Raw genomic sequence first — 17,869 nt, forward strand, 5'->3', positions numbered from 1 at the left:
TGCCTTGGCATAATAGCGACAAAAAGGTGGAGGGTCTGGGGTTGAATCTGGTCTATGAAAGGCAAGCTCCTGTCCCTTTTAGGGATTTGGCCTATAATACCCCTTGACCTTTTTGCCTTCTGCCCCATCCTGTGCTTCAGCCTCAGGGGCCCCTGTAAAATCATCAAACTTTTGCTTGGGCCTTGACTCTTTGGCTGTGATCAGTCTAGCACATTCTTGCCCTATGACTTCGAGTGGTGCATTTGCTTTGTTTTCTGTTTGCAATTCATTACCAAGAGCCCTTCCTCCCTAATCACTCCATCTGAAACAGCAAGATTTACGCTTGGCACCCAGTCCTCCTTCCATGGCTTTTCTTCTGCTTTGAGACTGTTGCCACGGCCTGACATCACCACTCAGTGCACGAATAATGATTCTTTCGGGGAAAATATTACCACGTGCCTCCTTCATGCCAGGCAGGGAGCCGAAATTCCACTAGAGAACAAAACAAAGGCTTTGTTATTGTTACACAGGAGTAGAGCTTAAACAAACACAAATATGGGAGCTAGAGATAAGTGCTCTAGGTAAAAATTCGGCTGGGCAAGCCGACAGGTTGTGGGGATTCGCCTCTCGGTCTTTTTTTCTTTTCTGCATTTGCCTTCTGCCTGTCGTCTGAGTTACAACAAGCTTTCAATCTCTACCTTTGCTACAGTCAGAAAAATTAAAAAAAAAAAAACCAAAAAACAACAGAACCCACAGGGGGCGCCACAGCTCTTCAAAGAGGTGTGATCCGGACCCCGGCAGCCAGAACAAGGCAGGAAGGGAGCTGAAGGCTGCAGTCTAGGGTCTGGGAAGTTGGAAGTTATGGGATGTAACAGGATCTGAACACCACAGCAGCCGCACCGCAAGTGTTTTCCATGGAGCGCTGCCTAAGCTACGGAGCCTAGCGAACAATGCGCTTCTAAGTTAGATGCTTAATAAATCAGCCAGGCATGCATTATTATGCCGCAATGGAGCCCTTGTTGTGTCTTAATGCTCAATTATCCAGTGCAGAATCTGGGTCGGGCTTTCTATCATCTTGGACGTATGGCGGGAACTGGCCCAGGGCTAATTGCTCTACACGGAGCGGATGCTTTTGCTTCTTAGCAAAGCAAGGCACTAGGTTGAAGGGAACTCACTTTGAGTCACAGGCTGGGAGAACTGGACCTCGACACAGACCATCCTCAAGGTGGTCCTACTGCAGTTGGCTGGCAGTCCACAGAGAAGTTACTTGCCCCAAATCTTAAGATGGGCGAGTTTTAAGCCTTCTGTCTGACTATGGATTCTGGTTCATACACGAGCTTCTATCTGGCACTTTCGTAGGACATCATGGTGCCCTTTCTATTCCTGTGGCAGGTACCATAGATGGTAGTGACTTCCTGTTGTCTGATTCTTAAGTTAGCCACCAGCCAGAAGAAGCCTCGTGTATTCGAACATAAATGGATAATCAATTAAAAAAGAACCAAACAATGAAAGCTTGACTTTTCTATTTTATGGACCCCTGGGGATATTCTCAGACTTAAGGCAAGAGCAAACAACTCCCTGCTGTTGAACTCTGCCTGCTGGCTCTTGGCTGTTGTAGCATTCTCTGGAGTGGAGACAGGTAGACATGGCAGCCTGGAGAGCTTCCTGGCTCGAGGCTTTGCTTGCTGGCTTTTATATGTGATTTACATACATCTGCATAGGATAAGCTCTGTCCCTGTCTGTGCCAGTTCATTCCCTCCTCAGAGGGTCAGAGATGCGCCTGAGTGCCCCAGGACTGCAGTTTCTGCTAGGATTCCACGGTAAGAGTCTGCTCATTGCAGTTCTAATCTATTGTTTGTCTGTAAGACTGAGCCTATTTCCAAGTGCCAGGGGACACAGCCCACGCGATTGCAGTGGCTCTGTGTGCCTTTCGGATTCCTGCATCAATACTAGAGGAGGAGCAGTCCTAGGTGAGAAATGCGAATCAAAACCACAATGAGACATTACCTCTCATGTTCTAGGAGGTTGGTTAAAATGATAAAAGACTGATAATGCTAAGAGTTGGCAAGGATGTGGGTCAAATACACTTCTCATATGTAGGTAGGAGTGTCGATTGGTATGGTCACTATAGAGGATCACCGCACAAGGAACATTTAGAAGTAAATGCATTGTCCCCTGTGTTTTTGATATTATACTCTGAGGTCTTTCTCAAGGGGAGTGAGTGCATTTGCCTCACACTCACTAGACACATGTCCTGGAATATTAATTCAGAAGAGCAAAATATTGGAAACTTTCCAAGCAAATAAACAAATTATCAAAATGTGTGTAAAAGTTGGATGTGTTCTTGCAGTGGAAATAGTCCATGACAACGAAAGAGAAAGAATACAGTACATATTGCACAACATAGATTAATGCACAGATTCAATGTGTGTCAACAGAAAGCAGACGGAAGAGAGTCCATTCTATGCATTCTATGTGTGTGAAGAGAAGGAACAGACAAGCTAGTCTGAAGGGAGAGGAGTCAGACCCTGCTTACCCCCAGGGAGGAGACTGGGCCAGGGAGGAATGTGCTGTGATGGGGGAGAGTCTTCTGTTCTGTGTTAATTTCGTTGGTTAAATAAAGAGACTGCCTTGGCCCTTTAATAGGACAGAAAATTAGGTAGGCGGAGTAGACTGAACAGAATGCTGGGAGAAAGAAGCCCAGTCAGGCAGTCGCCGTGATTCTCCCACCCGACACAGACACAGGTTAAGATCTTCTGGTAAGCCACACCTCATGGGGCTACACAGATTATTAAATATGGTTTAGATCAATATGTAAGAGCTAGCCAATAAGAGGCTAGAGCTAATGGGCCAAGCAGTGTTTAAATGAATACAGTTTCCTTGTAATTATTTCAGGTGTAAAGCTAGCCGGGTGGCGGGACGCCGATCCCCACAAGAGTGCTGGAGCCTGCTGGGGAGGCAGGAATGCCCTAGCAATATGTAACAGTTTATCTAGTCTCCTGAAGTCTGGACACTTTACAGTGTATCTGTCAGACTTACATAAAATTAAAGGAGAACAAGAGGGACTTGGGTGAGGAAGTCTGCAGGATCCTTCCGGTACTGTGCTACCACCTCTGACTTCCAGGGCTTGTCCCTTGTTCCCAAAGTCCTAACACCACTTGCTGTATGGACTCTGTTGTCCAGTATCCAGACACTAGCTCTCCTACGTGCCTGTCAGCTTACTGTTTCCAACATGCCCCAAGCCTGTCATCTGCCTCTGCGATTTGAATAAAATATTCCTACCTTCAGATGTGCCTAACTTCACACTCAGCTGAGGCTGACAGAGTTGGGTCCACGGCCTTTAGCCCATGCTCGTGAGAAGACGGTAGGGTGGCCTTTGCTGTCCCCTCGATAAGCTTCCCAGGGCTACTTCCCTGAGACACCTGGAGAGGAAACTCTCCCCATTGTTGAACTCACTGTCATGGATTGGATAGTCCTAGGGAATCTCGCTGGACTGCATAGAACTATCTGGACTTCTTTGGGCTAAAATTGGAGGATTCTTGGAAGCTGAGACCCTAAACAGAACTTTTTTTTTTTTTTTTTGGTTTTTCGAGTCAGGGTTTCTCTGTGGTTTTGGAGCCTGTCCTGGAACTAGCTCTTGTAGACCAGGCTGGTCTCGAACTCACAGAGATCCGCCTGCCTCTGCCTCCCGAGTGCTGGGATTAAAGGCGTGCGCCACCACCGCCCGGCCTAAACAGAACTTTTTGTGTCCTCTCCTTTGGATTAGAGGTGGTAAAACCCCAAGCGGGCTCACTTTCCTCCCCTGGGCCTTTTGTATTCTGTGGTAGACATTAATAATCAATTATAGCACCCTTTGAATAAGAGGAAATGAGAAGGTACTCCAAGTTAATGCATGGGGGTAAAATATGCAATTAAGCCAGCAGAAGAGCTGCCCTGTTCCCCCCCACCTCTTTGTCATGTGCACACACGTTTGTATGTGTGTAGATATATACATGTTTGAATGGATGTCACACCCTGACATTGGGTTCTTTCTCAACGGTTCTCCAATTTTATTTTTGCCACTGGCTCTCTCACTGAATTCACTGGTTTGACCTGGCTGACTGGCCTCGAACCCCAGTGATCCTCCTGCTCCTGCTTCCCCAGCGCTAGGCTAGTCACCACCATGCATGGCTTTTTATGCAAGTGCAGAGACTCTGAACTCAAGTCTGCCTGCTTGCATAGCAAATACTTTACTGACTAAGCCGTCTCCCCACCCTGCCCTGTTCTCTGAAGTCCAGCCAGGGCAGGACCTCTTCCCAAAGCGTGACTGTAGGCTTATCATACACCAGTTACATGAGGGGGACAGAGTCCTAGACCAGGCTCCCTAGAAGCCAATGGGGAAAGGAGGATTTGTCTGAATCACTCTTGAGTAAGGAAAGGGCCAGAGTGAGCTGAGTATCAAATTTCAGCAAAAGAACCCTGGGGGTGATGTTACTCAGAGTGTAGGAACACGAAAGAGTGGGCAACATGAGAAGATAGATAGATAGATAGATAATAGATAGATAGATGATAGATAGATACAATAGATAGATAGATGATAGATAGATACAATAGATAGATAGATACAATAGATAGATAGATACAATAGATAGATAGATATGATAGATATATATATATAGAGAGAGACAGGGAGACAGAGAAAGAGAGACAGAGACGGAGAGGGAGAAAGAGGGGGAAAGGAGGAGAGACAGAGACAGAGAGACAGAAACACAAACTTTGAAAGATCAAAGTCTCAGAGAGAGGGTGAACCCCCAGGCCCTCCTGATGGTCTGTGTGTATGAAATGCCCCAGTAGCTCCAAGGAGTCTTGAAAAGAGGAGCCTCAGGTGTGGTCACAGAAAGCAAAGGTACACTAAAATGGAAACCTATGGAAAAGTGAACCATGAGTACACTCCCCTATTCAAAGTAATTCCAAAAGACAAAGCCAAGCAAGGTGCTGTGTCAGCATTGCGGTCCTCAATCCTTCTCTATTCTGGGGGCAGGGCAGGGAGAGAGGGCTCCTGAGCTCTTCATGTTCTGTGTCAGGTGGACACACCACTATAGGAATAGAAAAGGCTGAAGGGTCAAGTGCATTACTTATAGATGTCCCTGTTGTACAGGTAACTGCGAGATGCTGGGTTTCTAAGGCTCCTGCAAGACGCACTGGCTTAAAAACACCATGTGGTTCCAGAACCTTTCACACACTGTGAAGCAGACAAGACTTGCATCTCATTGGTCATGTGACACAAGGGACACACGTTGGTCATGTGACACAAGGGACACACGCACCAATGTGTTAATTTGCTTCGCTTTTCTAGCTGGGAGGAGAGACAGCAGTTGTACACACCCACAGCCGAGGTGTGGAATACAAGCAGCCTGTGTTCATTTCCCGCCTCCAAACCATCCTCCTCTTACTCGCAGTGATAGAAGGATTTTTTCTTCTTCTTCTTTTGTTCAGAGAGACGTGGAGTCTGGACACCTGGCCCAGGTTTAGCCACCCGCTGCCTGTTAAAATTCTTTAGCCTCCCTGGACCTCAGTTTCCTCACTGACAGCCAGAAAGGAGTAGACCTAGATTACAATGCTGGCCCTTGCTTGGAAGTCACATGCTCTTATGGCTCTGGGTTATGGGCCTCATGGTTCTTTGTTCATTAGGAACAAAGAACAGGACTTCAAATTTAAAAGTTGTTACCATAGTTTAACATCAATACCTTCTCTTTTTTTGTAGGCAACATTTTTCCTTAAGAGGAGGGAGCTGGCTGCTTTTTTTTCTGACTTTTTAAAACATTAAAGCCCCCGTCTTCGGGGAAGAAGAGACTGCTGGATGTGTTCTGAATGTTTTAAATCAAAGCCTGCCGAGGCATGGAGAGCTATAGGTTTCAATAAGCACCTTCTTGCAGTCATCTGAAGACTTTTGCTTATAAGGGTAATGAAATCTTCAGAAACCCTAGGAGACATACCAGAAAGAAGTCATACACATCACTGGAATTTTCCTAAACGACCTCCCTCCCTATTTGCCCCTCAGGAAGGTCTCCTCTGCAGATTCCAAAGATATCTGCAGCCCCCTCTGTCTGTCTGGGAGTTGGGGGACCTTCCATACGGATCTGCCTACCCGCACTCAGGTCAGTCTGCTGTGGACCCAGCATGCACCAGGGTGACTGCTGAGTGGCAAATGCTTCTACTGGAAGGGCAGGGGCTCGCGGCAGCTGCTGGTTCCCTGACAGCTCTTCGCACAAAGCTGCTTCGGTAAACGTCACAGTATAGATGTAGTATTCTGGGACAATACATGCAGACTTCCTTTAACTGTGGAATCTGAGGATGCTGGGATTTGCAAGGTTCAGTCTGATGCTGTGAGATCTCTGTGTGTGCAGACCCTAACACACCGCACATGCCTGGCTTCTACTTGGGAGGGAGATGGGTAGAGCTTGCTTCTTCCCTTTTATAGGGTTTCTTGAGATGCTGCCAAAATTCATTCCAAGCTATTTAAAGATTAAGAAATGCATTTTTGAGAACTTGATTTGATGTAATTTCAGGAAAAGACAAATGCATCTTGAGAAGACAACGCAGAAATCCTCAAAGACCCAGTTGAAAGAACGAGTCGATGTTTAATTAAAAGCAGTGGGCACGAATGGATTATGCACATTTTCTGGGATCAAGTTACCTGGAAAGAAAGGAAAATTGTGGATGGGTATAATATAAACAAAAAGGGAGTTCAAATGAGGACTTTAAGAAATTAAAATCAAAAGGGACTCTTCAAAAAGAGTGTCCATCTTGGGTATTAACCTCCAACATCGAAATGAAAACAATTTTGAAAAGCTTTAAAAAAAAAGGCAACCCACATTTGGGCACGCTTCAGATCTCTTGGCCTCCAACTTTCTGTGGGAAGCTAGGCTTTCCCATCTTCTGCTTGATGGGTCTCACATTTATTCTCTAAATGCATCTAGGATTTCTTACCAGCTCTCTGAACCACACTGACTTGAAAGAAGAGGATGCTCTGCTCTCTTGGATATGAGGCGCTCTCAGGTTTTGAGTGAAGTTTATGATTAAAACATACTAGGCAGTAGCTAGGAGACTCTGGCTCTTTCATAGTGGGTCGCTTGGGGGAGGTTATTTTGTCTCCCTGAGTCCCATTTCTTTCTGTATAAGATGAAATCCTTCTCAAGGTCATCTGGAGGACTCACCAGTCAATGATATTTTTACCTCACTCCCCTAGAATCCCATGCAGTCGTTTAATGTCCCCGTTTTGGTAGTTGGCCCCTAATAATCAGATTCCAGAGCTTTCTGCAGAAACTTCAGCATCAGGAGGAGGTAAGGCTACATACATGACACAGACGACCTTAACCCAAAGTCCAAGAAGCCACTGTATCAGTGACTTGAAATAGGGTAGCCATGAGTGCCGGAAAAGTGTCTGGTGTAGCTGCAGAATATGATTTTAATTTTGTTTAATTCCAGTTAATTTTGACATACATTTAAACAGCCATACATAGATAATCGCTAACATAGTAAAATGATGCATCTTGTGTGTTGCTACAAGATACCTGAGGCTGGGTACTTTAAGAATAGAGGTTTATTTGGTGCATGATTCTGGTGTTTGGACAGTCAAACAACATGGTCCTGGCAGCTGGAGCGAGCCCCCGGTTGTATGTCACCATATGATGACTAAGGGGATTTATATATAAGGGGCACGTGAGAGAAGAAACAAGAAGTAACCGAGGATGCTGCCTTTGTAACAACTTGACTTTGCTTTAACTCATCCATGTAGGTTAGACCTAACTTACCTGGTGAGATGGTAATCCATTCCAAGGGTGGTACCCTGGTGGCATAATCATCTCCCATGAGGCTCTGCCTTTTGAAGGTTCTGCTTCCAGGTCACAAACCTTTGGCAGAAAGGCCATGAAAGCCATAGTAAATGGCTATGGGAATCTCTATACATTTTATTTAACATATTACGATTCCACCCATACTCAGTTGCTCTGGCTGCGTTGCCGACCAATGACATTTGCCCCATTGTTTTTCAGGGCCTGACTAATGATTCAGGTTCACTTCTAACTGCTGGAGGAACAAAGACAAGTAAGGTGCGGTTCTTGTTCCTTGAGAGCTCCCAGGCTTGCAGGAGAGACTCATAGACTTCTAGAGATGCTGGCTGTTAAGGCTGGGACTCCCAGGAAAGTAAGCGGAGCCATTTGTCAATAATTGTTGCACACGGCCCTTTAACAGTCTCTGCACAGGGATGCGCGGTCAGGCAGTTTCTCCACGTTCATCTGGCCCACTTTTCGTCCTTAACCTCTGAAGCTAAAAGTAACCTGGACGTTTGCCAGTTGCTGAGTCAAAACTTGGTTATTTTTAGCTTTGGGTGCCTTGAAACCTAGTTAGGAAAAATGACCTCGAGGAGTGGAAGATTCGGAGTTTCACTTGGCAGGTGTGTGCTGTGTGCATTTTGAGTGTCAGACAGTGGGCCAGGTACTGGGGACATAGCCATGAATATGACAGGTATTGTGAGCCCTTCAGTTTGGGCAGCTGCTGTAGCATTCTAGGGGAGAAGGCAGGCAATGTGTAAGTCAATGGGGACAGTTTCAGACAGTGTTCAGAAGAAAGGGGGATGGTGTCCATTAATATAAATAATAATTTAAGAAATCAAGACAACACAACCAAATCTCCTGGACTCGGCCTGTAGCCTCTGAGCAGCAGTTATCGTGGGCAAAGCTCCAGATCTGGCTGGGTTACTTACCTTGGTATGAATTTGGAGACTCCCAAGCTTTGCTGGGATGGAAGGAAACAGCGGCATAAAGAGCTTATAATTACTTGAGCACCTATCAGTGCTAAGAAGGGCCTATGCTTATTGTATAGTCTCCAAGGACTCTTAGTTAGGGAGTGACCATTGGCCCAGCACACAGGAGGGAAGGGAGACTCTGCAGAGGGACTGAACACCTCTGGAGAAATGTCTGGGGGGGGGGGTGCTGTGTGCTAGGGTCTTCCACGGTCTTCCTTGGAGCTCTTGGCTTTCCCAGAGGGATCCCTGCTTCTGTAGAGGCCAATGAGCCACCCAATCCAATTATTCTTTATGTTGGGTGCCTATGTAAAGGTTCCTAAAAGCACCTTTGGGCATGACTTCCTTCTCTGAAGCTGAGTTGATGTCAAGCGTGGGCGAGCTCTCCAGTGGCGAGGGCTGATAGAACACTGGAGGAGTTCAGGACACTGACTCCCACTTTGTGACCTTGTTCCCTCCTAGGACAAAGTAGGTGTGACACCCTGGCGTCAGTCTTGGGAGAATTCCTGGAACAGGCTTGGGAAGGCTCTGTGGCTGAATCAGGCACCTGCTGTCCTTGGTATGCTGCCCAAACCTAGCACTTCATCTTTGGGTCAAGAGAACCACAAGGAAATTGGGACCAATTGAAATGCCTCCGAGTGCTGACCACCAGCCTTAAAGCATGGCACACTAAACTGAAAAAAAAAAAATTCTAACCTCTTCAGAGTGGGGGAAAGGCAGGGGAGCTTTTGCCCAAGGCTTTAGAGTTGGTGGCAGTCTCTGATGACTAGATTCTAGGTCTACCTGCAGAGGCTGAGGGATCCTTTTCTGTCATAGTTTCCTCTAAGATGCCTGCTTGCTACAGCAGTACCAGTGAGGAGTGACCACCATGGGGCACTGTTAACATATGTCGGGGGTGTGTTCTAGGTCCTGTGCTCAGCACTCAACTGCCTCATCACATTCTCGGTACTCCATGCCTCCCCTGTGTCCCTCTTCCCCTCTTCTCTAGCTCTCGGTGCCCAAGAAGTGCGCCACGGGGCAGATATGAAAGACTCCCCTTGCTCTGTGTCCTTCTGGTTTAACCTAATGGGGCATGTGGAGAAGTGGAGGGAGGAAGCAGGGTGAACTCAATGCAATTATTCCTTTAGATTCATGCCTGCGGGGCTAGTACCACGGGTCTGGTGACACTCACACTTATCCCAGTGTCCCTTCAGGCCTAGATGTGAGAATAACTCCCACCGCTGCCAGCCTCAGGGCAGGGTACCTTTCCTTCCTCCTGTGGGCTTTGGCTGCAGAGTTGAGATTTCTCTGTCAGTTTCTTTGTTTGTTTGCATGTTTGTTTGTTGTGGCTAAGCCCTCGGATTGTGCCCATTCAAATGCCTCATCAGTTTCTCCTTGCTAAATGTGGAGCAGAGCCTCACAGAGCAAACGCATATCACGTATTGCCCCGGTTCACAGCTTAGGGGAGCCATTGCCGCAGTAGGCGAGCCCTGGGAACTCCACAAGTGTTACCCTTAGACTGCCCAGGACACTCTGCTCTTAGAGCTGGTGACACTGGTGGGCGGACGAATGCTCTTGAGCTCGACATTTCTAACACTGAGAGAGTTTGCGCTCCTATCCGAAGTCTCAGAAATCTGCACATGCTCCTTAGACTGTTCTGTCTATCGCCCAGACCAGGGCCGTTAAGTACCCGGCAGACAGCCTGGAAGAGGCGACAGAGCAGCGAGAATGCAGACAAGAACATCTATTTCTCGGCTTGAAACTTAAAGCAACGACAAATAAACCCCCGAGGGGCTGGAGAGAGCGTTCAGTGGCATTTTTACTGCTCTTCCAGAGAATCTGAGTTCCTTTCCCAGACCCTACGGTGGACAGTTCACATCTCTAGCTAGCTCCGGGCATCTCAAACCCTCTTTAGGCACATACTTAACATATATGTCACACACACACACACACACACACACACACACACACACACACATAAAAAAAATTAAGAGTCCTGAAAGAACAGGGTGACCTTAATCAATTAAAGGAGCCGAGAGCAGCCTCCCGCCTGTGGACAGCTTCCGTGGGTGATTTCATCTGGTGGAGAGAGGGTTTGTCAGGATGACATGCTGCCCAGACCCACACACAGTCTCTTCGCTCTTCTGAGAACATTTTCCTCTGCTCTGAATTGTGCAAGCTCAGACGGGGAGTGACAGAAGCCAGCCTACAGCTTTGCTGACCTACTTCCCCGCTGGCTCTCCCGCCGGCAGCCCACTCGGGCGGGCGTTCATTTAACCAGCTTCTCAAGGTCAGGACTTTCCAATATGGAGGCTGGCTTTTTGCTTGACACAAAGCCAGGTACCATCAATCGTCTTGGTTTACTAAAATTTCAGCATTCCCTTTCTTTAGCTGAGGAAAAAGGATGGGGTGGGCTCCTGTTTAGGACAGATAACAAATGTAGTCGCTTTGAGCCTAAATTGGCCACTTGGTCTAAACTCCAGGTGTTTAAAAGGCAGCCTTTTCGCTATTATGAAACACCTGGACAGAGCCGAATGCAAACAGGGAAGGATCTAGGTATCGGGAGGATGGTCCCACTCCCCCCCTTTTGGCGATGCAGACAGATGTATGCACCACATAAACACAATGTCTTATTTTTCCAGTCTTATGAAAGGATCAAATGAAGCCAGCTCTCCACAGATAAAACGCGACTGCTTTGTGTATCTATTTTGGCACCTTTCATCTCGACAGGCTTTGTGAGAAACTTCTAGCCAGACTTACATTCTTCTCTGGTTTGAGAAAGATAAATTGTATTCAGTGAGAGAGAAGGAGGAAAAGTTTCCTGATTATTCTCTAAATAAAAAGGGGAACGCGATTCTTTTTGCCTTCAAGTACTTAAAGAAGCTGACACGCCTTCAAAATGACCTCAGATCTTCTCTGCTCCTCAGCATGCTGAAGCTGCTTGATCTTAAGAGAAGCCTGCTCAAGCTGGGGTTCCCTGAGTGCTCATTAGAGTGAGTACGTGGCACTCACCACATGTGCCCGCTAATCACCGACAAGCTGGTATGGGTGATGTGGGGAGGTGGTTTATGCCCACCCGTTGGAGTTGGGGTCAGCTTTTCTCCTTGCTAGCTTGCATGGATTTGGACAGGTTGCTCACAACCCCTGTGCCTCAGTTTCCTTGCCTGGAGCCCAGAGACAGCAGCAGTGCCTTCATAGGCTGTATGAGAGATGAGTGTCAGATATTTCAAACCCTAGGGAGTCAGCCTATAGTTAGCTTTTTGACTTAGTCCATTTGCGTTACTATAGACAACATAGAGTGGGTAATTTGTAAACAACAGGATTAGTTCTCATAGTTCTCGAGGCGGCAATGATCACATCAGCGTGCAGGCAGATTTGCTTCTGGCAGAGTCTTCTCACACTTGGTGTCCCTGATCACTGGAAGAGAGCTCTCTGGCATCTGTGAAAGGAAGGCCCCAGTGACCTAACCACACCTCAAAGGCCCTACTTGTTACTGCTTTTGTATGGGGATTAGGTTTCACATGTGTGCGCTGGAGGACACAGACCCTGATACGACAGCTTTTACTAAGCATCAAGAGTTGTCACCATAAGGACAGAAAACTAGAAGAAACCTAGCTCTGTACATAAGGGTATGTATACTTGTGTGTATATGTTCATGAATACATGTATATGTGTATGAATGCACACATGCACACATGATTGTACAAATGAGTGTGTATGTATACAAATACAGGTATATGTGCATGTGTCCACAAATAAATGTACGTATGTTCTTGAATACATGTGTGAATTTGTGAATGCATATATTTATCCACGAGTACATGAATTGATGTATAAATGCATGTGTATACTTATTAATATATATGTGTGCATAAATGTGTGTATCTGTGAATGTATGTGTATGTGTATGTATGCATAAGTGTGTGGATGAAAGTGTACATGTTCATAAATATTTATGTGTATTATATGAATGTATGTACATATATATGCATATATGCATGAATATATATGTAGTTTCCAGAATGTATTAGTATGCATGCATGCATAAATGTATGTATTTGTATGAATATGTGTATATTTATGAGTGTATGTTTATATACATGAATGCATATATGAATATATATGTATGAATGCATGCATATGAGTATATATGTGAATGTATGTACATAAGTGTAAAAACATGAATATATATGTATATATGTGAAAGCATGCATGAGCATATGAGTATGTTCATGAATGAATTTGTATATATGCATGTATGCATGGGTACACATATGTGTATGAATTCACGTGTGTGTGTGTGATATTGTATTGTGTACATGGAGGGAGAGCCGAGCTACCGTGTTCTGGGAGAAAGGAATCTGGAGAAATGGAGCAAAGGGCGGTGCTGGGTATTCTGCAAAAGGCTGAGATTCAGGCAACCTGGGGACAGAATCTCTGTTTCTGTTCCCTTTTGCTTTAAGAAGGAAGATGGGAAGAGTCCAGGCATGTCTTGGGTTGCTGTGCTGCCTGGGCATCTGGTGTTCTAGATTTTGTAGAGACAACATTTTGGGGCTTGCAGTGTCTGGAGGCCCACTGAACAGGAGCATGGGGGTTGACTTCTGAGACTGGGTCTGTCTCAGTGACTGTTGTCACTCAAGAAGTGAAGGCCTGAAGCCACTCAGCAGTCTCAGTGCTGCGGGAGTGGGTCACACAGGCTGCAGGCGCTTATGACCTTATGATTTAAAGTGTAGAATATTTTGATCTTGCGCATTTGTTTTAAGTAGATTGCAAACATAAGAATATTAATGGAATCATAGCAATATTATTATTTTTGAAAATGTATTTCTTAAACAATCCCAACAACTCATTTAACATTCTTGATTAATATTCTGATGAGCACAGTAAATCCTTTTAATTTGTTTCCCATTATTTATGAAATCATTTTCATTTTTATTAGGTCCGGAGAAAGAGAAGTTCAGAAAAGGAAAAGGGGTGGGGGTGTGCGGGGTGGGGGTGTGCGGGGTGGGGAAGACAGACAGGAAGCTCAGAGTGAAGAAAGAAGCAGAGAAAGGCAAAGGACAAATGCACAAGCCTGGACACAAAGGCGTGGGGAAGAACTCAGAGGGAGTGAGATCTCCACCGAGAGAGGCCCACAAGGAGCAAGGGGAATGAAAACACAAAGAACATCACACATGAGGAGAGGGAAAAGAAGGAAAGGAGAATAAGTAATAGAGAAAATACACCTGTCTGCACACAAACACACACACACACCATACCACACCAAGGAGAAAACAGTCATTCTGACGTACTAACAGCTAAATTCTGGTTACAGTGGCATTGAAATGCTGTTTGATGTCAAGCAATGGAGCTGAACTACCTACAGGATCAAAATGGTGGTAGTGAGGTTGAACACACACACACACACACACACACACGCAGGCACACGCATGCACACACACACACACACGCACGCACACAGCTTCTCACATAGGCTTAATAAAGGCAAGTTATTCACTGTAAGAGAATATTCTTTTACCTCAGAGTCTGACAAAAAAGTTTCTTCTGGTTGGATGATCACTCTCATGTGACCTTATAAATATTTTTTTTTTCCTTCCTGGGGTAGATGCTTCTTGATCCTCAGACTCCCCTCTCCCCAGTGACCTATCTCCAATCTTTTCTGTTCCTGAGATGAGTGATGGACAGACAAGGTGTAACTATTGTCCTCTCTCTGGAAGAGAGGCAAACCTTGTGAGGATTTGTGGGGGTGGGGGCTGGTGAGCCCAAGAATTTGGTACAGGAGACAGGATTGGGATGTCCGTGCCTGAGGCACCATAGCTGCGACTCTCACACGAGGCAGCATTTTATGTAGCTATTTCAAGACCTCAAATCCTTATGGTTTCTTAAATCCCAAGGAAATGGGCTCGAAGACACAGAGAATGTAAACTAGGTCTTTGAAATTCCCTTTGGTTACTCCTGAGAACCTTATTCCTACAGAAGTACCTTCTGATTGACAATAGCTCACTTTTATATTCACCATCTCACCCTGTCAAGGTCTGGTCTAAAATCACCCTCAGAGAATATTGTGCCGTAACTTTTAAAAAGCCCCAATCCCCTCGATTTATGCATTTAATTTATTGTTTTTCTCTGTCAGAGCCTTCCTTTGCACATAACCCAAACCCAATTTTGAGTGCCTCGCACACACCGCTAAGCCACGATCTTGAAAAGCATTTTTCAAATTTCAAGCTTGAAATTCCCACAGTGTGCTTTCAAGACCCTTATTCTTCGGGAATTTATACGAAAACCCCCCTCCCCCCACCACAACCTCCTACTTTCTGCCCCCTTTGGAAGCAGTTAATTAATTTCATTTCTCAAAGATGCTTTGTTTCCCTAAGTATTTCAGTCTGGCTAGTCTTCCTCTGGGTATCTCCTTTCGTCAGTACTTTCTGGAGACTTGTTCAGAAATAGCTCATTGTGGGCCAGTTTGTCTCTGCTTGCTGGGACGACTGCTTATGAGGTCAAGGTCTGTCTGTAGCACTCAGGAGCGCCTGATCTGGGCCACGTACTCAGAGCGAGACAGCCCAATCTCTCTGATTCTCCGATCCCATCTCAAGTATTCTGGTAGATGTGACTGAAGCTGGCGAAGGGTTCAGGGGCACTTAAACACTGAAAGTAAAAAAGAAGCTGAGGAACAAGGCCCAACTAGTGGCCTGAGAGCCCAGAGCAACGCACCCATCTGTCAAGCCAACGGGGTTAAAAATGGCAGATAGAATCAAGAGTCGGTGGCCAGACAAAGGGTAGCTTAGAAAGGGATTAGGGAGAATGTGGGCCAGGATGTCTGCTGCGACCTTTGCTGGGGTGTGGACAGCTCAGATTTATGGTTTGACTGGTATGCAACACACAGGATACAGTGCAGGTTCACGGTCACTGGATTAGAAGTCTAGGATATGGAAGGGCCTGTTTGCCACGCACCACCCCTCAGGGCCTCCATACCATGTGGAATTGAATGGAGCAGCCTCATTTCCCTCAGAGCGAGAACAGAGGCACCTTCTCACGTGGCATGATTACTTTGCCTTCTTCCTGGTCAACCGCTTTGTGTGACTGAACATGGAAAACAGATCTAAGATAACCCCATGTTTCTCTTCTTGACCCTTTTGAACTTCCTATCTTGGACTAGAAGAAGCTAGAATGAGGAGGTCTTGGGGGAGAGCCAACAAGAAGAGCAGGAAGGAGGTGCGGGGAGGTGAATGTGTGTGGATGATGTGACTTCAGGGGAAAAGTTATCATGGTCTAACCTGAGGAGAAGTCTGAAAAGTCCTGGTGACTTTGGGACAGGGTCATACAGGACAAGTGAGGGTTTGAGCATGGCTAGTTCAGTGGCAGCAGACAGGAGGCCAGGGTAGAAGTTCATCCTGCCTCATCAGTATCGCACCATGGCTTTCGAGGGGAAGTGGGTCTGCCATAAGATCTAAAACAACAGGGTTCCAGGAGTTCCAGGAGTTCAGTTATGGGTGTGAGGGTGTCTCCTAAGCCTGTATGTTCTCGAGCAGTTGCTATATTGCTGAGAAATGAATTGTGCCCCATGCTGTGCCAGAGCACAGGCACTTCCTGCGTCTGCCTACTCCTTGTGCCCTTGCCACCCCATCCAGACTACGTTATTCTTTCCCTGTGGCACGTGGAACCAGAGATGTCTATTTTCTTTCTTTCTTTCTTTCTTTCTTTCTTTCTTTCTTTCTTTCTTTTTAAATTGAGGAGGTTCATTTAATGAGAGCCTAAAATGTTTAGTTCATATCAGGCAGGATTAGAACTCAGTGTGTGTTCCCTCCCTTTGGCACTGAACTGATTTGACTAATTTTATATGCGGTTAGATTGGAACATCATTGTTGGGGGGCTGAGGAGCCTTTAGAATTGGCTGAGTATTTTTTTTCATATTTATTGTTTGTGTAAAAGTGTCTTGCCTGCATATATGTATGTAAACAATGTATGCACCCTTGCCCAGGGAGGACAGAGGATGGTATCAGTTTCCCTGGAACTGGAGTTACCTAGGATTGTGAACCCTATATGGTACTTGGAACTGAACTTTGGTCCTTTGCAAGAGCAACAAGTGCTATTAAACCCTGAGCTATCTTTCCATCCCTTTGTACAGGGCATTTGGCTGTTGCTGTATAGCATAAGAAATCACCTTCCAGTTTGAGTGTGAAAATAATTTTACTTCACACAGTGATTTAGGTGTAGAAATGCCAGAATTCTGACACAGGCCAGCCTGAGGCCTGGGTAACATGGACCACAGCTGTTGTACCAGGATGAGGTGCTTTGTTACAGAATATTGCAGCAATGGCAGGTCTGGTCCTTGGTTGTAGAAAGGCAGGCTAAAAGGAGAGGCCTAACAGCTGGAACACAGCTGTTGGAGTATCCTAGTCAATGTTGCCAAGGGACTGGACAGGTGAGCAAGTCACCCTGAACACCCAAGCCCCACTGATACCCAAATGCCTGCAGATGCTGCAATTGCACATGGAACGGCAAATCGCCTGTCACACCTAATTCATGTGCCAAATCATAAGAGAAAAGAAAATAGTTCCAAGGCACTTCCTTTGGAGTGGTGTGGTAGGCAGCAGCAGATACCCAAAGCAGGAGACACACATTTTTTATAGCTGACTCTATAACAGGGAATATAAATTCCACCTTTGGGATTGACTCTAGGTTATTATCAATTTTTGCAAACAAAGGTTCATTAGAACATAGTTCTATTAATATGACTGTTTAAGTGTTGCCAATGGTTGCTTCCATACTTCAATGTTAGGGTCAAGTCGTTGGAACAAGACTATGTAGTTTGCAAAGTAAAAATATTTTGCCATCTGGTTCTTTATAGGCAGTGTTTATCAGTGCCTAAATCCATTACACTAGTCTATAACAAGGTGACAAATAGGAGGGATTTTAAAACAGCATGTAAAACCGTGGTGCTACAGTATTCCTGGGGCAACAGGAACAAACTGACCCCAGAGATGGAACTGATGATGAACCTAGAAAGGACTACTGTGGCAGGCAGCGTGAATGTTGGCTTCATGCGGGAAAAGAAGACTCAGAGACACCTTAAGAACGAGTTTAGCCTTTTGCCGCTGCAGGGGAGCCTAGCCTCTAAGGACTGGACCA

Source organism: Microtus oregoni, unplaced genomic scaffold (assembly GCF_018167655.1).
Source record: "Microtus oregoni isolate MIOR12 unplaced genomic scaffold, Mior012 000004F_ref0000308, whole genome shotgun sequence".
Taxonomy (NCBI): domain Eukaryota; kingdom Metazoa; phylum Chordata; class Mammalia; order Rodentia; family Cricetidae; genus Microtus; species Microtus oregoni.